This window comes from Phaenicophaeus curvirostris, chromosome 5, assembly GCF_032191515.1.
Source record: "Phaenicophaeus curvirostris isolate KB17595 chromosome 5, BPBGC_Pcur_1.0, whole genome shotgun sequence".
Lineage (NCBI taxonomy): Eukaryota > Metazoa > Chordata > Aves > Cuculiformes > Cuculidae > Phaenicophaeus > Phaenicophaeus curvirostris.
The window spans coordinates 30463908-30487107 of record NC_091396.1 but is presented as its reverse complement, the minus strand read 5'-3'; the positions used below and the strand labels follow the sequence as shown (position 1 = coordinate 30487107).

The 23200-nt window shown below is 41.1% G+C and overlaps 1 protein-coding gene across 1 annotated transcript in view; it reads right to left on the bottom strand.

The window, feature by feature from the left end:
- MIDEAS (mitotic deacetylase associated SANT domain protein) overlaps nt 1-19880 on the bottom strand; it is a 62144-nt gene extending 42264 nt beyond the window's left edge. Inside the window, exon 1 of the mRNA XM_069858159.1 lies at nt 19746-19880. The gene's annotated coding sequence lies outside the window, so the exon portion shown is untranslated. The remainder of the gene's footprint in view (nt 1-19745) is intronic.
- Nucleotides 19881-23200: the final 3320 nt, after the last annotated feature.

The following is a 23200-nucleotide window of genomic DNA, read 5'->3' as shown; positions in this document are numbered from 1 at the left end:
GAGTTCTACAACAGAGCATGGAACGCAACTCAGGGTCCAGGTAGTGCCCTACCCCTTTAGTCTTTTTCCCCGTTTGAAATCCCATCCTAAGGATGGCTAAAGTGCAAACAAAACCTCCCTGAAACATTTCTTCCTATTTCAGACTGCCCATGATGCTGTGTGCCATGCATAATAATGAACTTAAGGTAAGTGTATAGCAGTCAATGAAGGTTCGACATGGATCCAAAAATATGTTTCTAGCTTTTATTAGAGCTGTCACCTATAAAGCATATATGCATAGTGATACGCTAGCCTGGGCTGCAGTAGCATCTGGAGGGGACACAGAGCAATTCAGGAACACTTGGGCAGACATATTCAGGTGCAAACATGATGCAAATGAAGAAAGAAGGGAAAAACTATACTAATTTATAGCTGTAAGCAGATTAGCTTTGATATATTTTTTCACCTGTTTACATCACTTATGATCACCATAAGTAAGCATAAAAGCACACCATGAAATCAGAGAATAACAAAAAAGGGGGGGGAGCTCTTAAATCCTGTAATACAGCGTTTTTCGTGATTACTGTGACATGTATATTCTTCCCATGTTTACAACCTCCTTCGTGACAACCACTCCCAGAGAAAAGAATTTTTCCCAGAACTGCAACATCTGAGGTGCTACAAATAAGATAGAGCTTTCAGGCCCACAAGAAACAGATGCATTGGAGTTGCACACGTTCAGAGCCCACCTGTGCAGGGACATGCTTCCACCCCTTGAACCCCCAACTGAATCTTCTGTTTCATTCTGTCTCTGGCCAAGTTAAGAGGAAAAACTCACTGATTTTTTAGCAGAAACGTGTCAGAGATCACAACTGTTGGTCTGCAGGAACAAGGACTGTTTCAGCTAAGTGCTGCTGCCACCTCTGGTCCTTCAGAAGCCCTGGAGGTAGAGGTGGCACCATGCTCCTTAGCCCTGGTTTTGTTCTGCAGCCCCAAACATTGGATTTCTGTCATTTAAGGAGGAAGAGAGGGGCAGAACCATCTCACACTGAGTTGTGAAACACAACAAAGTGTCACGGAAAAAAATAAAATAAGGCCCAGAGTTTTTTAAATACAAATGCTAGCAATTAAATTGCAAGTCTTATTTTTCCCCTTTCCATAAAAAGCTATGTATTTATAGAAACTGCTTACCAAAAAAGAAAAAAAAAAGCCTTGAGAGTTATGCACAAGGAATGATAAGTCACAGTACTACTTAGAAAGAAAGAACAATTACCAATTTGCACATAACCATGATGAAATTCACCTGTTTACAGTAGATTAAGTTGTTAAGTCAATTCTGTTCCTAAACACCCCATCACTTATGTAAGTGCTTTTGTTCTCACTCACTAAAAAACTTAAACACTCAGCACAAAAGGTTCCCTTGCAGATACAATCTGCCAAATCAGAGCCAGAAAACTACTGTTATAGCCATAGAGTTGAACAAAAAAGCAGAAGAAAATTCATGTTCATCGCTACCTGCACGTAAGACCAGCAAGGAGAAAAACGTTCAGATAAAATAATGGTTTCTATGCATACACGGCTCCTGCACATAGTAGGCTAAGTTTGTATTACTACAGCCATTTCTAAACCTGCAGCTTCCACATTCTTCAGGTATCTTCAGCCCACCTTCTTCAAGATGTGTGACCCTGTTGTTGGCATAAACCTTCACAGTAGCATCTGCGCAGCGACAGGGATTTCCTCAAGCGGCAGTTTCAGAGGCTCAGGGCTGAAGAATTTACCACTTTCAATTTCAGACTAAGGTCAAGTACAATGGTTGGTTTCCATTCATGTTGCAACACGTAGGAAGCTAACATGTGAGAAAAAGGTGAGATGACGACTAAACAAGCAGGAAGAAGAAAGTACCTCCCTTCTGAAACCAGAAGTGTATGGGTCCCTGCAGATTCACTTCCCTTGCACCTTGATTCCTAGTACATTTTGTTCATTTTCTAGAACATGATGCCTTCCAGTTAAATATACTCAGTTCCACAAAGGTATCGCAGCAGGATGAATTGTTTCAAAATATGTGAACCAGCCAATCCAACTGTAATAGCTTTCTGTTCTAGGTGAAGTGAAGAAGGTTTTCTGTTCTAGGTGAAGTGAAGAGGGTGGTTAGTAGGACAGTAGCATTAAATTTCCAGAGGGCAGACTTTGAACTCTTCAGAAGGCTGGTTGGCAAAGTCTCACGGGAGACAGTACTTAAGGGCAAGGGAGCCCAGGAGGGCTGGGAGCTCTTCAAAAAGGAAATCCTAGCGGCTCAGTAGAAATCCATCCCCATGTTCCGGAAAAAAAGCTGGCAGGGGAGAAAACCAGCTTGGTTGAACAGAGAGATTTTGAGTGATATCAAGAAGAAGAGAAATGTTTATGGGCTCTGGAAGAGGGGACAGGCCTCTTGGGTGGACTACAGGAGGGAAGTGAGATTGCGTAGAGAAAAAATCAGAAGGGCTGAGGCTCAACTAGAAATCAGATTGACAAAGTCTGTGAAAGATAACAAAAAATCTTTCTATAAATATATAAATAGTAAAAGGAGGACTAGGGAGACCATACAGTCCCTATTGGACGCAGAAGGAACAACAGTGACAGGGGATGAGGAAAAGGATGAGGTACTTAATGCCTTCTTTGCCTCAGGCTTTAGTTGTAAGGAGGGTTGTTCCGTCTGTGTACAAACCCAGGAGCTAGAGGAGCAAAATGAGGCTCCCATGATCCAAGAGGAGGTGGTCAGAGCCTTGCTAGCCCGACTAGACACCCACAAGTCTATGGGGCCAGATGGGATTCACCCTAGGGTGTTGAAGGAGCTGGCGGATGTGCTGGCCAAACCCCTTTCCATCATCTTCCAACAGTCCTGGAAGACTGGGGAAGTCCCACTGGACTGGAGGCTGGCTGATGTTGTGCCCATCTACAAGAAGGGTCGCAGGGAGGACCCAGAAAACTACAGGCCTGTCAGTCTGACCTCAGTGCCAGGGAAAGTCATGGAACAGGTGATCTTGAGTGCTATCATGAAGCACATGCAAGAGAACCAGGTGATCAGGCCCAGTCAACACGGGTTCACAAAAGGCAGGTCTTGCCAAACAAACCTGATCGCCTTCTATGACAAAGTGACTCGGCTGCTGGATGAGGGAAAGGCTGTGGATGTGGTCTTCCTGGACTTCAGTAAAGCCTTTGACACAGTTTCTCACAGCATTCTGATTGAGAAACTGTCAGCCTCTGGCCTGGACAGGCGCACCCTCTCCTGGGTGGAGAACTGGTTGTATGGCCGGGCCCAGAGAGTGGTGGGAAATGGTATTAAATGCAGCTGGAGGCCAGTGACAAGCGGGGTTCCCCAGGGCTCAGTCCAGCCCTGTTCAATGTCTTTATCAATGACCTGGATGAAGGCATTGAGTGCACCCTGAGCAAGTTTGCGGATGACACTAAGCTGGGTGGAAGTGTCGATGTGCTGGAGGGTAGGGAGGGTCTGCAAAGGGATCTGAACAGGCTGGACTGCTGGGCAGAGTCCAATGGCATGAGGTTTAACAAGGCCAAATGCCGGGTCCTGCACTTGGAGCACAACAACCCTATGCAGTGCTACAGACAAGGAGAAGTCTGGCTAGAAAGCTGCCTGGAGGAGAGGGACCTGGGCGTGTTGGTTGACAGCCGACTGAATATGAGCCAGCAGCGTGCCCAGGTGGCCAAAAAGGCCAATGGCATCTTGGCTTGTATCAGAAACGGTGTGACCAGCAGGTCCAGGGAGGTTATTCTCCCTCTGTACTCGGCACTGGTGAGACCGCTCCTCGAATACTGTGTTCAGTTCTGGGCCCCTCACCACAAGAAGGAGGTTGAGGCTCTGGAACAAGTCCAGAGAAGAGCAACAAAGCTGGTGAGGGGGCTGGAGAACAGGCCTTATGAGGAGTGGCTAAGAGAGCTGGGGTTGTTTAGCCTGGAGAAGAGGAGGCTGAGGGGTGACCTCATTGCTCTCTACAACTACCTGAAAGGAGGTTGTAGAGAGGAGGGTGCTGGCCTCTTCTCCCAAGTGACAGGGGACAGGACAAGAGGGAATGGCCTCAAGCTCCGCCAGGGGAGGTTTAGGCTGGATGTTAGGAAAAAATTCTTTACAGAAAGGGTCATTGGGCACTGGAACAGGCTGCCCAGGGAGGTGGTTGAATCCCCTTCCCTGGAGGTGTTTAACGCATGGGTGGACGAGGTGCTGAGGGATATGGTTTAGTGTTTGATAGGAACGGTTGGACTCAATGATCCGGTGGGTCTCTTCCAACCTCGTTATTCTACGATTCTATGATTTTTAGTGTGCCTTTTTTTTTTTAAGTAGCTTCTCACAATTAGTAATTTATTTAACATAACTTTTTACTTCTACTTATCTGAAAATAGTATGAGAAATTTAGACTTTAAAAAGCTACAAACAATAAAAATAAGTTGTTTACTATTTTAGTTATACTTCTCAGCCCCCATCCTCAAAGAAACAAAATGTTTTCCCAAACATTTCACTTCTTAATACATATATTTTAATTTTATGCACAGGTACTTGCATGGCGAACAGGAATTAACACATCTTTTTTTGGCTAGGGAAAGAATATTGTGTGCCAAATTTCTTAATATTACTGGAAGAACTGCTTATAGTTTGAAAAAATGTGAATTCTCAAAAAAACAACTGAAAAATTTCATACACATTCCTCCCCCTAACATTCAGTAGACATTGGACTTAAAAGGTTCAGGCTTTTAATGGCAGCAGCAGTTAAAAAACCCACCTGTCACTCACCCAACTCCCTGTATCACTTCACTAGCTCTCTAGTCAAATTGTAAAATAAGCAGATCTGCAACTGTAATGTTAAAAGAGGAAATTGCTTATCACACTCCAACTTTTACAGCTTTTTATACCTTAAGCAAGTAAAATGACACTTCAGGTGGTCTTTGAATAAACAGTTTAAAATAAAGTCCATAGGAATAAAGATACTTTGCTTGCCTAGCTGCAATAATAAATACTTCCTCAGCCAAATACGGACACATTCTTTTCCCGTTCATTATGGAGAACTAACTCTTCAGTAACAAAATCCACCCACTGTGTGTTTCTGGCTAATCCGTGTACTTACAACAGTCTCTACTATTGACAGTGACTTAGCTATTTCACTAAACCAGCCTAGGAATAACTTCCACAGTCATTCTGTGGAGGAACGAGGGGAGACATACACCTGTAAATGGTTAACACACTCTCCACTCTCCCTACAAGCAAATTTGCACACACACGCAAAAAGGCAAGGGAAATTATTAACCTTCCAACTCCTGAATTCTGGCTTCAGTTCCCTAAAGTAGCTTCATGCACAAAGTCGACATGTGGAAATAATAATCAGTGGTGACCAGTTTGCTGAGGGTTGTGGAAAACTGGAGAGTGGACCACAGTGAGATCTGCTGCAGCCTCTTCTGCCACACACAACTCTGTAAACGTGCACCACAAAAGCAGCATCATGCCCTTCCCAGGCATTCTGGAAAACCTCTGTGTTTAAAAGCAATCACTGGCCACCTCTTTCCACCCACACTAAAGCTTAACAATTTTATTTTTCTCTTTTAAAAAGAAAAAAAAAAGCAACAGACATACAACTGCAAACGTATGCACTTAATGTAAAGTCACGTTTTAGTCTTCAAGGCATTCAACTCCATCACACGGCCATAAGGTCTCCTCTGCAAATGGAACCTATTCTGTCAGGAGATAAAATCCATTTCTTTTAGAGACACAGAAGCATGTTGTTTTAATCTACACACTTGCTTTTAATTTGAAGCTGCCTTTTAAAGCAAAATCCCAACAGTAACAACTCCCTCTTCATTAAAGTATCTTACTATTTGAAGATGAAGTGATGAACAACACTTCATTAAAATATTCATAAAGAACTCCCTCATTCATTAAGGGAAAAAAAAAGTAATGATCTTGCACCAAATCCACTATTTTAGCATCATATTTCCTTCCTGAAGAAACAGTAGCCCTCATAAGCACTGTGTGTGTATGATTTTAGCTCTGTACTTTGCTCTACTTATTATCAAATATCTTAGGACAAATACCTGTAATTACTAAATATCTTTAAAATTCACCTTCTTTAAAAAAAAAAAATCTTATTTTTCTATCCTAAATGAAATTTGTATTTTGGATGTGAAAAGATACTGGTTCCCCCCGGGAGGGGAAGGTTATCCTCCCCTATTGTCTCTGAACATAGTGACACTCAGTATGTTACAGTACCTCTGGCACATCCACCTCTGTTATCCAAGTCCGTCACACTACTCCAAAGGAATTACCCCCAGACACTTTTGTAGGCATCTGGGGACCAATAAATTTTAACATACATTGCTTTTGCAGCTCATGGCCTGTATCTCCCCAGCTCCTTTAGTTTTCCAAACTCCCTAAGCCGTCTATCTCATTCTCAGCAGGCAGGCAGGAGTTATGGCTCTTCAATTGCTGCTGTAAGAAGCTAGTGTAAGCACAAATTTCCATTTATAGCTCTCTACTAAAAAGTTTTTTTCTCCTGTGGAGGCAAACACTGGCCTCAGTATGATTACAATCCATCTGTGCATATATCTGGTAGAAAAGTTATTTCCTCTAACAGAGGGTTATATTTATTTAGCTGTAGTACAGCTGCTCCAAAGCCTCTTGGAGTCTAAAAGTGTGCTTTTCTGATGTCGCATTTCCCAATGAAATGCATCAGCTGCTGAGCAAGAATCCAAATGAGAGCCTACAGAAACAGTATCTCTCAAAGGGTTTGTGTCAATTCTGCCGCTGAGCTCACGGGTGTCCAGAGTGGGGAAGCACAGGCTCCCCCCAAAATCAGGCACCTGGCACCTTCCCCAGCCCTGGCAGACAGCCTGGCATGCCATGACCTGTGGCTGTGGCTGCTGAGACATCCAGGTCCCTGCCCCCATTACTTTAGGGCCACCCAAGCCCAGCTAGGCGTTAAATGCCCCTGCAAAGACAGGTGAGGTGACTGGCTTTGGCAGCACAAGCATGGGGTCCTGCACCTCACCCACCCAACATAAAGGCAACCTGCAGTACATTCATTTCATTTCAATGAGAATTTTTCCATTTTTAATACACAGCCTCTCTTGCTGTTTATACTGCTTGTTCTGCATTTCCACAAGCAATGAATATACGCAGATTCTTTTTCAATTTATGCACCAGAAGGAAAGAAAACTCCCTAAAATGATAAATTAGATTAAAAAGAGCCTAGCAACATCACAGCGTTCAGATTTTGCTAACAGGGTTTGTTGTTTGGGGTTTTTTTGTTTTGAGTACTAAAATACCACATATACCGCAACCCACAACCCTCAAGAAAAACCCTAAAATAAAGTCTCTCTCTCAACTGCTTTAATCCTCCAAGAGATTAAATGCTTTCAATGAAATGAAGGCCATAACATATTTGCAATCTGGTTAAAGATGGTGTTTTCCCTTATACTAGTATCCAGTTTATACTTCGATATTTTATTTGGCAAGAAGAGATGAATGCTATTTGCAAAGCATATTTTGTTTGAAGTCACAATAAGTAACACCAGTGATCAGTAACCGGCATGCTCTATCTTGACTACACATTATACCTATGCTGCATGTATACATGTATACACTCATTACATACACTGCAGGGAAGAACTATTCTAAATGTAAGGATTTCTTTGTAAGTAGTTTAAATATTTTTATTTTTCTTACAATGATGCTTTATCCCCACAAACAGGCACTACACAATCTGATTAAATTATGAAGGCTCTAGCATATTAATAATGTCTCTGCAGTCACTGAGGAACTGTAAAAAAAAGTCCCTTAAGTTTTGAAATAAAAATAATAGTTCTGCTTTTGAGAAGTTCTTGTAAAAGACACATCAAGAACTTTGAAGTTTTTTCATATCTAAAAATTAAGTTAGTTTGAGAACCTTCTCAGACATCAACACACTATGAAGCAAAACGAAATTACAACCATACATTTTCTCATGTTTAAGCAACAAGCTCTTTATAATCATAACACCTCTACTTAAGGTTACCTACAAAGGGGAGGGAAAAACAAGATTTTTTTTTTTTCCAGCTGGAAATATTTTAATTTCTAGAATTTACTGCTTTTATTTTTAAAACTAGGACCAGCTAATCTAAAATGCTGGACAAATGAGGAAGCAATAGATTTACTAAAATAAAGTTGAAAATTAGCACTGAGGGTACTGCAAATAAAAAAACACTCATACTGTTTGAAACCAAAATGTAAAATACACTTCAGAAAAAAAATCTTAAAAAACTCAATTAACATCCCTGCCTTCAATTAAGATGTGAGACTGTGAGACACAAGACAATTTTTTTCCCAGCAATTGTATTTAATAGTAGCAAAGGACTGTTGCTCAACAGATAAGCTGATAGTTGACATTGTTTCACACATATATGAGTTTTCCAGACCTTTAAAGCAAAACAGTCTCCAAGCCATCTTGCCAAGTTTTTATCTTTGCTTGATTCGTTCATCTGCTGACATTTTTTAGATTTTATTTGCATAACACATAAAAATCAAATCAGTGATTCTTTCCCGTCAAAATGATCAGTAAGTTATCTGTTCTCAAAATTCAGTAGCTGTAAGAAATCCTGCAGTGCTGGTGTGAGACAAGAAGAGAATTGTGTGAATGAATAAAGGGATATGAGATGATTAAGAGTAATGAACATAGCTTTAATTTTTCAGTAGGACAACTGCAAGTAACACCAAGTAAAACGCTTCAAAATAACATATTTCCAACAATGAGGTAGTTCCCCACTAAACTGACAATGTAGTTGTGAACTTCTGATGGTGTCAGAGCACAGAATACTGTAAGGCAAAAGAAAACCAACTTTCTTCTAGAATAAACTCCCCAGTTGCTCTATGCAACCTTGTATGAGCTCTCCAAACCTGGACTGTGGTTGTAGCTACAAGAAACATGCTAGAATAAAGCTTTATTGTTCTCACTTTCTTATGCACTATACTAAGCAGCAATAGTTTTGCGCAAATCAATCACATGCAGAAAACTTACTATAGGAAGGGCAATTTCCACAAGACTTTGCAGTTGTTACTGTCAGGTTTTGACTCTGCTTGCTGGGTCCCTCTAGCCACATTATGCAAAAGAACTACCAGTGTCATGAAAAATACATATGTGCTTTTGCACATAAATGCAACTTCTCTCAGCTCCTTACTTGTTTGCAGTCCAGTATTACCTGTGTGCAGGACAGACGCTTTTTCTATGTTGTGGCATCTTGTGCCCAGGACCCATTCTTAATCCAAGCTACAGCTATTCCTAATGAAGCTTATGAACTTAAAATTTTCAAGAGTTACAAACGGGCAATCTACCACCAAGTATTTTTCCCCCTTTTTCAAACAAGAAAACCTCATATTCTTCAAATATGTTGAATGATGCATTAAGCAAGTTTGTGGTGACACGTTGGTATAGTGACACGTTGGTATAAGATTTTTCATTAAAATATATAAAAGCTACGCAAAAATGTTCAATGGGAAAGCAAAGGGTTAAAATCTCCATTATAGTAGCAAGTAACTTGACAAAATATTCATCAAGTTTCCTGTATTCAAAGTCATTACACTTTTCCCCTTCAGACAGGGTCACTGTACACTGCCAATTTATGAGCTCCCAAAAATAAACTAGTTGAGTAACTAGAGATGTCAATAGATTTTCACATTCCCTCCACACATCCAAACTGTACGGCTCAGATGGTTACTTGTAAACAGCCCAACATTCTACACTTAATCTAGACCACTCTCCCAAGCAACTTCTGTCACTTACAATAAGTTAGTTTGAGCTGTTACAAAACTCAGAATATCCCTCCACTTTCAAACTGTACACTTCCCTCATATATCAAGTCACTCAGAAACAACTGTCATCTTAAAATATTTTTTAGCACTCAGGAAAATAAGTAGTTCTGTTCATCTTCACAATAAAAAAAACAGAACACAGCAAATGACAGATGTACAGCCACCTAGAAACAAAGCCCTGGAACAATGTTGCAAGGAAGAAAGTTAATCTACCACTTTGGCTTCTCCCATTGTTGACCTTTTCAATCACATTGCCAAAAGTATCCAACTGAGAAACAGAAAACTACGAAATAACCCTGCATAAGAGCCAGACTGAAATCACTTATGGGCAAAGAACCATGGAGATGATCATTTTGCTCACTGACAACCTGATTTAAAGCCAAGTGAGTAACTTGGCTAGGGAAACTCAACTCAGTCTGCTCCATACAGAAATTGGTGCATTCTAGAATGCACTCCAGAAGCCTCAGTTCCACACCTCAGACTTATAGAACAAACAAGAAGAGATTAAGCACCTCTTGGAGAATCAAAAGTCAGCTTTTTGATAAGGTCATCCAACCAACAAAACCAAAAAAAGTCAAAAGAGCCCATAGAGGCTGCATTATACAGATAAACACATATCTGCATTTGAATGAAAAAAAGTTGCTGTGCTACCTAAGGTTTAAGCACCCCTGTATGCTGGAGGTCCACAGAGTGTGTCAAGAACTATTTCTGAACAACAAAGCCAGTTCCTTCTCAAACACAGTCGGTGTGAAAAGGTGTGACCTCCTGTACAAAGCCTGCTGACAAGACACTCACTTAGGCATGGAGATGCAAATACAGACTCCCATATCACACCTTCCCCAACCGGGAGGCACCATCAATCTGCTCCCTTGGGTGGGGCAAAGTCTCCATTCCCACTCCTGAAGTTGTGTCACTAGTCGTTAGGTTGGAGTACAGTTTTGTAGACTCTTCAATGAAGGCAGCTACCTCACCTTAAAGCGGGGATGATAACAAGGCACAAACAATGTACCTTCAGATGTCAGCAGGGAGATTGCACGAAAGGGAGAAAGTTGTTAACAGTTTTGTTGTATGTCCTACAGAAAACTCTTGCTCCCCAAACAGCATTTTGTCGCTTTCTCTTTCAAGTCTGTCTTTGGTCTTAGCTGTCCAGTAGTCAGACATCTAATAGTTTGTAAATGTAAGTCTAGACTCATGTATCAGATGTCTGGTAGACCTAATGGTCTTCTGGGTCAGGCCAAGGAGCAAGGCTTCCTCTAAGCTCTAAGTACCTGCTCCTTGTTGTTGACCATTTTAGTTCCAGTGTAAGCAGCTTGTTGTGTCTATGTATGAATAAAAGGCTCAATGAAATCATAAACACAAACACTTCTCCTCCCCCTATAGGATATTAACACCACATAATTTGAGTATAGAACGCTATAAGCACTTCAGGCTAATAAAAGATATAAAGAGCAAGACTTTACTTAGGATTTTTAAGGGCTAAAAGTCTTTGACTTCTCAGTGAGGGAATGCACGTGACTTCTTAAACATTTTAACCCATGTGTTAGGAAGTTCCCCCTAACTTCTAGGGGGAAAATTCTAGTTTCTAGCCTGTATTCCTGAAACAGACCCTGGAAGAACTGCTGCTACAGACCCAGTCCCAGCACTGCAACCTTCACTAGCAAACTGGACCCTCAAAATTGTTTTTGACACATGGGACACCTCTAAAGGTCTAAGTGTTGCCACATACATACTATTCCAAATAAAATAGTAAAAACCTGCAGTAAAACCATACTGGGTCAGAATATGAAAGAAACAGAGTAAAACTGTAGACTTATGTACACCATGTAGCCCGAGAATTACAGTGCAGGTGCTGTCTTTTTATTAACACTCACAATGGGGAAAGCAGAAGCAAACCATGTTACGCAGATTCAAAATAGTCTCAGAAACCCTCTCCAGTAGACTTCTGCTCAAATTTTTGACAACAAACTATAGAAAATCATATTTGTATTTCTTAAGGAATTATCTTTCTATATTAGACATCAAAGAGTTGCTGCACAGTGTCATCTCTGCTCTTTAGCACAGTAATGTGTCAATCAGTTAAAATACTTTAGTGTTTGAGTTTTGTCATGCAGTCCTATTATGGTAGTAGGTGGACTGAAGCGAGTGTTTGTAACTTGAGATCCAAATCCAAGTATAGTTTAAACACGGATACCTTTTATGAAAGAAGTATTAAAAGCTCCTAAATGTAAATACCTTCCTACCGTGGCATGTCCATAATTTGGTATGCATAGGAGCGCTTGTTTGTTTTGCGACTGTCTTTTAAAAACAAGAAATCTTGCTCTTCCATCAGAAACTCATTCTTCCACAAACACCAACAGTAACTTCACAGTACTATTTTAACAGATTAAGGCTGTTCAGGATTGGAACAGATAATTGATTTGGATTTATCAGCACGGGGGAGGAAAAGCAAAACAAAAGCAAACCACTTCTTCTAAAAAGCAAAAGCCAATTCAATGTCACCAAAATACACAATCAGCACAAAAGAAGCAGCACGTTGCCAACACGGCTGTTTTAATACCAGCTCCAAGCATCAAATACACTATCCCGTCAACTAAATATCCAAATACACAAGCTCAAGCATCCAATGTTAACAAGCATCTGGGCCACTGCCTTTGGTCTCATAGTCACTTAATGATACCTCTGACAAAGCTCATGGAGAAATCCACAAACTCATTAAAAAGCAGCAGTGCAACCTGAAGTCCAGTGAAAGGTCTCTAACCTTGCCTTATCACCTCTGCTGGAGAAACACCTTGTTTCTTTATGACCAGTCTGCCCAAGTTTCTTTCCTCTCCCATGCTTTACAATTTAGAAATATATATGCTTATACAAACAAAAACCTGCATTTTGATATACAAGTGTGCAGAGGCAGGCTAGCTCATTTTAAAACACCAGGAGATATTACCTGAATGAGGAAACTGTATCTTCCAGTATGCAACTGATGTCAACAGTAATTCTTATGATTTAAGAGCTCCTCTGGCTCTAAAGAAAAACTTTACAAATCAAGGATTCAAACCTGCATTTTATTTATTTTGCTAACAAAGGTCTCTGTATTTTAATTTCCTCTGTAAAGATAAGGTTTATTTATTTGGCAAATTAAAAACCTTAGATAGGCTTTGTTCATTTTTTAAATCAAAGCATCACCATTTACTTCGATGCAGCTTCTTGCAAAGCAGTCCATTATTCACCATTAAAACCTAAGCACAATATCATGTATATCAAATTTCCTAAGTTTTTAATACCTCAATGCTTCAAATGTTTATTGCTTGCATCTCAAATTCAAAAGTAAAATTAAAAAAAGAAAGAAGAGCATTAAAACACACCAAAAAAAAAAACAAACAAAACCCCTAAATCACAACAACAGAGTCAAAGTAGTTTTCATATTTCAATAGGGAATAAGTATATTTTGCATTCTTGCACATATTTAGAAAATCATGGCAACAAAGATCACTTCGATATTGAAATTATTACCAGAAAAAATGAAGCCCATAATCAAATGCAACATTTTGCACAATTATTTACTTGCAATAACACCCTTTATGTGAAAAGTTTTCCAAACAGTCAAGGAGGGCACCTTAAACTCTTATTAAGAACGCCAAACTGTACAGTAGTACTTTTTTATTCCTAGCTTTCATTTATAGTATATTCATTTACATCTCTCTAGGCATCTCAATATCTCTTAAAACAGCATCATTTAAACAAATTGTGTTGTAGAAAGACTATGTGATTTACTCGTTATATATACTTGAAAAAATATTAGTATTTTCTAAAAAGTTGAAGAATATAATAGCTTTCCAATAGAAATCTAAATAAATTTATAATTTTAATTCAATATAATAAAGATTATATTATATATATACACCAAATAATTAGCAGGTCTCATACAGGATAACATCTAGAGCTTGCCAAAAAAAGATTTTAAGAGAATAATTCAACCCAGAATTTTCTAAGTCATGAAATCAAGAAAAATAAACAATAGGAGCAGTCAGATTTCCCCGTTGGTTTCACATACACTAGTATTTGGGATCCTAATTCTCATCACTGGACTCTCCTAAAGCAATTAGAAAGCCTTACAGCTGTGACACTCTCTCCTCTCATCAGGAATTCGACAGTGGTAGGGTTTTGTTCTTGGGTGGTATAAAACCAAATTCAAAACAGGACACCACTTTGCTAAACACTTCTCCACCCAGGGTAGTAATTTCCCACAGACACAGCAAACTTTCAGGAAGTGGCTGAAAGAATGAACAATAAATTGCGTAGGAAGAAATAAACCCCCAACATAAGACCATTTAACAGCAAATGATCCACTAAAATCCCAAGAGTATTTTTAACATATGGCACTTTGTTTTACTTTACTTTTCAATGTGTATAAAAGTGATTATTCAGGATCAAGAACCTGAACCACTAAGGATACTATGAAAGTGCAGGAATAGTTGACTTGCATTACTATAAAATGCTAAACAATAATGTAATTTATGAGAAACTACTAAAAGACAGATGCAAGAGTTCAAAAAGAGATGCTGAAGAAATCCTAAGTGTATGCAAACGTGGCAGATAAGGCCCCACCTAAGCATACATCATTAAGTCAAGTTTGAAATCGTGCAACAACCTCTATTAATCTGTGATCCAAACAGAAATGCACTTTTACCCTATGAACTATACAATAACAAGGCAAATTGGAGACTATTCATAATCCTGGAGCTAGTTTCAACTTTAGACTGCTTTACAGCGCACAACAGAAGGAAGGCGACTGCCCAACAATTTGTAGCTTCAGAGAACAGTCTTGACTCAACTGATCCAGCAGCAGATCTGGTAGCTGGCGATCAATCATCTAACACTGTACCACAACCAGACTGCAAAGCCAAACCACTATTTCAAAGTCTTCTCAGTTAAAAGCTCTTGATAAAAAAATACAAGAACAATCCCTGCAGTCAAGATTCATGCTTCTTTTAGTCACTATAGCTCTAGAAATACCAAAAGCAATATTATTAAAAACAATAAATTCAGGTGAAACTAAAAAATTAGCACGATATGCAAGCTTGAAATATTAGTACAAACACTCACACATAAAAACTTCAGAAAGTTCTTTGAAAAAAATAAACAAAATGTCATAAACTACACTCTAACATTACAAGAAGCATTTGTTTGCAGGGAAACCAAGTTATAATATGAGAAACTTAAGGGTCTATAACAGAAGAGCACACACACATAAATATACATCTTCCCAAAACAAGTGACAATATACCAATACCAATTATTTTACTATGACCTCTCCTATCAGTAAGCTATGATGGGGAAAGCCAAGCAATTGAGACCTAATTTTGATGTGAGAAGATAGTACACAGCAAAGAAGAAATAACTGGAATGCTGACTCGATTCCAATTCCTAGCTCTTTACAGCCCAACACCGAACATGTAATGAATCGGTAACAAATTTAGTCAAAACATTATCAAAACTGTTTCTCAGTTTACTACTTCAGTCATTAACAGCATTTAACTTGGTTTAATCTTTACCAATACTTACGTTCAACTATAGAGAACAACTTTAATTTTCAAAAAGAAAAGTTAGTCCATGTTCTGCTGTAGGCCTTTGAAGATGCCTTTAAAATGAAAACAGAACAACTCAACCCCACTGAACACTGCCACTCCCTCCAAATCAAGCTTTTCCCAGTTTTTAATTTCTTCATCAACACCAGCTGTCAACACAAAAGAGGCATTTGTGTAATTTACTTATACATAAAAAGAACATCCATTTTTCAGAGATGTAAATTTCAAAGAATACCTGCACCTCTTCAATACAAATGGATTTATGAATTATATGAATTCAGGCCTGATCAAGTGGCTGTCAGTTACACCAACTATGATAAAAAGCATCAACAAGGCCAGGAAAGAAAAAATTAATTCCCACGATTTATCTCTGCTTGCCCACTCAATCCTTTTGCTCCCAAATACCTGAACGTTGGCTGCATTCAAAATGCATACATTTTTCTCATAACATTCTGTGCATTTTTCAGTTGCTAGAGTTCACCAGCAGAGCACTCGAGAAGGGCTACAGTTGGAGACCATTCATAAACAGGAGTTACACAAAACATTGGGAATTGGGCAGCCTCACACTGGAAACACATGCCATTTGTGCACTGGGAGCTGCTGCAGCTGCCAAGGAATTTCCACATGGAATGCAAGTTGCTGGTATGTTGCTACAAAAATTTAAATTATTACTTGTGAAACCACCTCCTTCAAGGACTGACATATCGCACAACAAGGATTTCTTGGTTTGAATGCTCAAATCACACTAATGGGAACATCTGATTCAAAGCATGAACAACTCCCATCTGACAGATAGCTCTGTGCCACACTATTCCAATTATTAGGGGAGGTCCTAACAATATTTGCTTGAATTAGCAGTACATCCCTCCCATTTACAAATTGCTCAGTGACTAGTCTTCCATTTGAAGCTGACTCATTAGCCTCGGCTTGTCTCTGCCGGAATTCGGCAGCTTTTTGAACACGCGTTGCAAAACCTCACCACTAAAGCTTCTGCCCCCTCGCCTTTCATACGACGAACACTCAGAGAGAAGTGGCTTATTTCTCTCTTTATGTCCCTTAGAATATAACTAACTGCACTGGAGATAACATGCATATTTACTACATCTCATTTTAGCATAAACTGTAATTTACTGCAACCAATACTAAGATCGTGTGCAATGCCTTGGAAAAGGGCGAAAAAATGGGGTTGCTTTTCTTCAAGAAAAGGTGAAACAACAAAAACAAATAGGCTCTTGTCCCTAATACAAGTCCCCTCAACACCTTCATTCCATTACTGGATCAGTAGGTTAAAAAAGTGGCTGCTAAGTGCTTACCTAAGCTCAAGAAAAAAACAGGCAAGTTCTTTGAGTAAAAACTACTCAAAAATTGCTAGGCATATAGAAAACACATCCACCTTTGGCAACAGGAACAGAGGCCAGAGAGTACTAGTCCTGATTGACTGCAGTCACTCTTGTCTCCTTACATGCTCTAACATATACCGCCACCTCCCTCAACACCCACTTGCCACTGCTGCCACCATCACACCAAGGTGGCCATTCCCAAAGAAAGGCTATAGGTCCTTCCTCAGGGACAACTTAAGGGATTGCCAGCAACCTGACACAGTAGCACCATGGGAGGGATGCCAGGCTTGAAAATACCTCCTGCAGTTCTTCAGTTCTCACTTAGAAGTGACAATAAGAGTGAAAACACAAAAGCATAAATTAACACCTGGAATGAGCATGTAAATTTTCAAAAGGCCTGTAATGTGCTACAGCCCTCCTCATTTCATATCGCCGCTACTCCCATCCACCTGGATGGGTTAAAGACTTGCTTCCGTTTTGCTAATATACACTCAATGTCTGCCCCTGACTCACTCCATTGAGTGCCACAGGGCGACTCACTGACAGGACAGTTCCCCACTCCTCTGCATACACGCCCAAAGAATCCTGGCCTAAAACATCCTTCTCCCACCACACAGGTTAAGCACTGTTTATGGTTTTCCCCAGAAGTAACTTCGACATTAAAACCCCCAGTACAACATAGACTGACAAGTCAGTCAAGACATGAAGTGCAATTCATAGAAAATTCTACAAATAGAACATCATAGTAATGCATAGATTAATGTATCTTTGCCTATTTTGCATTAAAATAAAATGTTCCAATAAACTTATAGAAGTAACACTATGAAAGTAAGTTGGTCAAGTGACAGGCCTACTGTTGTGGTTAATTAGCCACTTTCTAAAAAACAAACAAACAACAAACTTCTTCAGCACATTACTATGTTTTTCATTAGCAAAGCTACAAACATTTTACATGAAGCATTTGGTTGACAACCCTGAGGAAACTCCCAGTAATAAGACATTCTGTATGTTCAACCAGAATCATAGAATAGTTTGGGTTGGAAGAGACCTTAAAGATCACCTAGTTCCAACCCCCCTGCCATGGGCAGGGACATCCAACTAGATCAGGGCGCCCAGTGGGATGTTTCTGCCCATGGGATAACAATGTTAAATAACGTTCTACTTGAACACTGAAAAATTTTAAAGCAGCCTTCCATGTTTGTAGTATTTTCCATCACAGTGCTCAAAACGCTTTACAAGACTTCACAGCATTTAAGGCATCAGCAATTACAGCTAAATATCACATTTCTAGAAAACTGTATCTAATTTTATAAAGGCTGATTTCTGAGCACTGGATCTGAAATCTTTTGGAGTTGATACACCATTAATTCCAAGTACTTCCAAAACTAAAGCAATAAAAATTACAGGTAAACAGAATCTCTGAACAAATCTTAGGTACTTCACGGTCTATCTGCAAGAACTTTGGCATAATTTTGATGTCTTTCAAAGTCTTACTTAAGATTCCTGTGCTGAACAAAACTTAGTTTAGCATTGCAAATGCTAAAAAGCCAGCGTCGGTGGCACCCTCTCAATGCTTTATTCTATCGCTCAGCCAGTGCTGCCTGCGAGATTACCGAGCAAGATGCAACTCTCCAACTAAAGTAGAAACAGCATGTTCAAAACTTACACCTGGTCTAGCACTTCTTTCAACCTCTAATTTTTGTGGCCTAACACAGAAATTCTCCACAGTGTTCTTCTCTGTTTCCAATCGAGCTGGCTGAACTGCAGCTGCCTAGTTCCACACAGACGTTTCTTGCATGCAAGAAATTAGAACAAATGAAGGGTTACACTAGACCTGCAGGACTGCTGGCAAACCGGCCTGTTTTTAACCTGCAGCACAATCACTGTAGAAACACGAACCCACAGATTCGAGGAGCTTTCTATTTCTTCTGTGATTTCAGAGGCCACCAAGTAGGTCAGATCCATGACTTCCACCATCAGCCCGGCTCCACTTCTTTCCCCGCCTTCCGCGTCTTCGGTGAAGTCTTAGAGCAACGTTATATGTGGAATACATTCTCTTTTTAGCATTTGCAATGCTAAACTAGGTTTTGTTCAGCACGGGAATCTTGCACAATAACCTGTGTATACGTATTCGTTCCAACAATGCTGCCCTATGCAATCACTCCGTAATTACACACAGTCATAAAACTGCTGCTGTTGCTGCTTGGAACTGCAGTCTCGCCCTCTAAACAACCTAATATCAGTCTCTGCATTAGGACATTTCTTTCTCTCCCCTCCCCTCCCTGAACTGCTCCAGCATAGCCCGCCCTTAACGCCGCGCTCGGAGCACGCGGTGGGGGTCAAACCGAATTATTTGGGGGTAGAAAGGAAAGGGAGGAGGATACCGAGCGAAGAGAGAACGCTTCTTCTCACGCTGCAAGCACACACGGCTTTTAGAACCAAAAATAACCCCTCGTTTCACGGACCCGCGGGGATTATATAAGGCTCTCACGTAGGCGCGTGGGTGTAGCGTCAGCTAATGCTGGCAAACTGCGAAGAATCCCTTCTTCTGCATCCGCTGCCAGAGAAGGAGCCGCGTACACTGGAGAGCACGGGACCGTCAGGAATTACCTAACCCATCCCTCCCCCACCCAACAGCCCAGTGGAGCCCCCCGCCCACCCGGCGATGGGGGCGACTCAGCCGGACACCTGCGCATCCTGAAGGCGCTGCTGCAAAAACGAACCTCTCGGAACGAGAGGAAGAGGGAGGAAAGAGCTCAACAGCCCCCACTGCCCCCCAGCATCCCCGGCACCTCCGCAGGGAGTTATTTTCCCTCCTTATCCTGCACCCAGCGCCCACGAACAAAGCAGGCACGCACCCATGTGCATGCACACACACACACACACGGTAAAACAGCCCCAGGAAAGACGCCCCCTCTCCAAAATGGCAGGGAAACGGAAGCAAATCGTGCGGGAAAAAAATAAAATAATAATAAACAGCAAAGGCGCGGAGAGCAGGAGGGAAAAGAAGAGGTGCCTCACCTGCGCGGTGCGGAGCGGCGATGAGCAAAGCCGAGGGGGACAAGAAGAAGGAGGGAGGGAGGTGTGGAAAAAAGCCCCAAACTTTGTTTCTTTCTCTCCCGGACTCGGGGAAAGCGTCACTTCCTAGTGCGGTGAGCGGGGAGGCTCCCGAGCCCGGGCTCCTCAACTCCTCCTCCTCCTGCCTTCCTCCTCCTCCCCTTCCTCCTCCCCAGCAGCGAGCGGGCGCAGCTCCCGGCGCTCAGCGCCTGCTCTTGGCACCGGCTCGCTCCCCGCACCCCTTGGCTTGACCTTCTGCGCTTGGCTCCGGCCGCCGTTCGCAGCCGAGGAGGGGAAACCCCCGGCGAGCAGGGGGCGGGGAGAGGGTTCGCAGCTCTGATTTGGAAGCTGAGCCCTGCAAAAGGCCGTGCGACACCCAGCGGGACGCGCCTGCTGGGTGCCCCGAGCTCAGCCTTCCTGGCCTTCTCTCTAGAGAAGAGCGAACAGGCTGAAAGCTTTTTTTGTTTCAAGGAACAGCTTTTACTGGAGGAAAACGCGGGTTCCTGTTTCCCTCTTTTGATCCCCTTTTTCGAAGCTTTTTTTTAAGAAATAATAGAAATCCTTCTTCCTGTCCCTGTTGTTCCATCGATACAAATCCTCAAGCCGTCTCTATCCTGTTTGCTGTCTTACCAAACGCCCGAAATTTACTTTCCCGGGAAAACTGGAATTTAATTTCCCAAAGAACATGGACTTTTGAGGCTGTTCTGCTGGAACATGGCTTCCCGCGTTGCCTTGGTCTGAGAATACAAAACGCAGGCTGGCGGCTCCTCTGAGGGCAGGAAACCGAGAAGCTGCTTCGTCACTGCTCCCCCTGCAGCCCCGCTCCCCGCCTCGGCTTCGGCAGCAACGAAACTTTCAGAGCATAAAACAACATTTAGACGGCGTTCACGGATGAGGCTCTCCCTCATCCACTGGCACATGCCAAGCACACGAAAATGCTGGACATTTTTCCCCCTCGTCCGGGCTTGGATCATTCCATGCACGCAGAAGTATGGCTTTTGTTCAGGCCAGAAGCACCTCTTCTATCACGTATTGCTTTATAGAGTGAAATATAGGAGTAATTTTCACACTGCTTACTCTAGTTTGCATTTCTTTTACAACAGTTCTTGGCTCCTGTGCAGAAGTTTTTACTAGGGAAGCTCAGGATGCATGGAAACAGGAGCCCGGAGAGGTGACTTACCTGTGACTACAGAACGTATCTGATGCAAAACCAGGCTCCTCTGATGACTCCCAAGTCAGTAGTCTAATTACCACACCCAGTCTTTTCCTGTCACGGTGCAGAGAATAACAGTGAGACACATGGAGGGGTAGAGAAAAATAGTTGCTCAGGTACTACTGGTAAAGTGGTTTTTTTCCTTTCACAAACAAAAGTATCATTTGATGCAACACTGGGACATTCAAGGAAAACTCGACTACTATACTAGCATTAATATATTTGCTCTTCTAAACTCCTGAACGGACAGGAGCAATAGGTCAATAATTATTTAAGTTGATACAGAAAAACTATTCGTAGCTGTTCAGAAATTAGCTAATAGGTAAAGCAAACTTAAAGTAAACATATGACTAAAACCAAAGCAAAAAACATACAAACCATTAGTTTAATTTGCCCTAATAAAAACTGAAAAGACAGATTCCATAAACTGGAGTTATTTCCTTCTCTGTTATAAATGTTAGGCAATCAGTGCCTCCCTTGAAGCACATCAGATATTGATAACATTGAAATTGCTTATCCCAGCTTCTGCTGGAAAAAAAAATTCCAGACCAACAACCCATTCTTCTGTGACTGTAAATCATGTTGTAACAGCAAAGTGTAGCCAGAAGAAATGCATGTTGTACTTCAGCTGTTTGGAGTTTGAGAAGCAAGATGATGAGCAGCATCTAGTGTTTCACAATATATAATCACATAAAAGCGCAGACAATGGCAGAAATGTCATCACCTGGCTACAGAAGCTAACATTGCGCAGAACGGGGACTATGTTTCCTACTCTCATCTGGGAGACATTTTAATATTGTTGTTATTTGATAGTTGCCTCCTAAATAATGCACAGGATATGTTGGCTCAGTAAAGAAGGATTCCTAAGGCAACATAGTAACCACAAGGACAAAGCTGAAACACACCATAAGATGCAAAATCTATAGGAAAGGAAGGTACTTCTTCCTAAACATACCAAATGAGACAAGAACAGAAAGAGTCAAGCCTGTAAGGTACACCAGCCAGTTTATAGATCTGACAGAGAAGCAGCGCACTTCAAAGACACCATGGCATGAGTAGTGTTTCTAGAGCTGTATTCTACTGTTTATCTTACTGAGTAATAGTTTTATGAAGAGTTTTGTAAACATTTTGCCGTTATGCCCCCTTCATGTGCTTCTCCATTCCTCATGCTATGCAGTCCTTACATCTCCTGCAGAACAAACCATTATAATTTTCTCCCTTGCACTAGCACATTTTGTAGTACTTTTTTTTTTTTTAGTCCTTTTCTCCGCATATACTGAGACTGTATGCAGGCTGCAATTCTGTCAGTTTTACAGTAATAAAATGTAATATACGTATATTCCCTGTTATGTCATTATTTTATTACTACATTGGAGAAGGAGATTGGAAGATTTCCTAATTATCGCCGTATAAAATCTTATGTTTCTCTGGCTTGTACAGACACGTCTTGTGCTGTAACAACATCGACTCAGATCATTAATAAACTGGATTGCACTGAGTCAGAAGACTATACTTTGCATACTTATATTGGCAAAACTGGGACATAGGCTCAGTAGGTGGCACTCTTTTCACCGAATCAGAGTAGAGCCAGTGCCCCTTCCTCTTTCCAGCCATCAAGGGTTGAAGTAGTACTCCAGCATAATAGGAGACACTATGAAGCTATTAGTTCTCCCTCAAATTAAGTCTAAAATTAAGGCCTCAATCGCAATAGCTAGTAAGAAAATAATTACACCCTTTTTAATTGAAGTTTCAGATTCCAATAATCCTAAAACTTCCATCTCATAATCACACTGATATTTCCTCTAAAATTTCCATTGGATGTGATATTTTTCCTCAAAAATGAATGACAGCATAAACCAGTAATGAATAGCTGCAGTGCTTATCCCACAAATATACTCAGTGCTCAAGGGCAGGGCTGCCTGTAGACGAGCTAGAGAATGGACTGACAGGAACTACGTGAAATTCAATGCAGGCTAATGCAAAGCCCTGCTCTTTGGCTGGACTAACCTTTTGCCATCGCACAGACTGGGACTGACAGGCACCACTGAGTGAGATCTGGAGTTTCTGGTGGACAGTGGGGTAAATAGCAGCCAGCAGTGAAGGCTAAAGACAGCATCCTGGGCTGTGTAAAGAAAAGCCCAGCTAGGTCAAAGGAAATAATTATCCCTCTTTACTCGTCATTTGTTAGTCTGCATCTGGAATGGGG